The following is an 830-nucleotide window of genomic DNA, read 5'->3' as shown; positions in this document are numbered from 1 at the left end:
TGAGCGAGCGGCTGCGTGGTCCTTTGTTGCCAGCTGGGCTGAAACCACGACAGTCCTTTTTGGTGCCCAACGTGGGGCTGTGTTTCCACCCCTGGGGCAGTCGATTCCAGGTGTACTGGACACCCCTCCAAGTGAAAGCAAATTGTGGCCAGCACCATGCTGCCAAATGGATTGAGAAAAATGCATTAGCAATGTCAATTGTGGCATACCACTTGGCTGCCTTTGATTCCAGTTCGTACTGAAGTTCTAACATATCCAGCACAGCAGCGCTCAGCGGTGGCATGACTTCATTCAGGCCACGATAGTCAACTGTTAGTCTCCACTCCCCATTAGACTTTCGCACTGGCCATATGGGACTATTAAAGGGTGAGTGAGTCTTGCTGATCACTCCTTGGCTCTCCAATCAGCAAATCAGCTTATGGATGGGAATCAGGGAGTCTCAGTTGGTGTGATATTGCCGCCGGTGCACCGTCGTGGTAGCAATTGGCATCTGTTGTTCTTCAGCCCTCAGCAACCCCACAACCGAAGGGTCCTCAGAGAGACCAGTCACGGTAGACAGCTGTTCAATTTCCTCCATCTCCAATGCAGCTATACCAAAGGCCCAACGGTACCTCTTTGGCTCCTTGAAATACCCCCTCCTGAGGCAGTCTATGCCAAGGATGCACGGGGCCTCTGGGCCAGTCACAATGGGGTGTTTATGCCACTCATTCCCAGTTAGACTCATTCCAGCTTCCAATATGGTTAGCTCTTGGGATCCCCCTGTCACACCAGAGATACAGATGGGTTCTACCCCTTTATAACTTGATGGCATTCAGGTACATTGTGCACCA

The sequence above is a fragment of the Haliaeetus leucocephalus genome, unplaced genomic scaffold (assembly GCF_000737465.1).
Source record: "Haliaeetus leucocephalus isolate CR32 unplaced genomic scaffold, Haliaeetus_leucocephalus-4.0 Scaffold138, whole genome shotgun sequence".
Lineage (NCBI taxonomy): Eukaryota > Metazoa > Chordata > Aves > Accipitriformes > Accipitridae > Haliaeetus > Haliaeetus leucocephalus.
The sequence above is the reverse complement of the archived record's forward strand: the minus strand, read 5'-3'. Positions refer to the sequence as shown.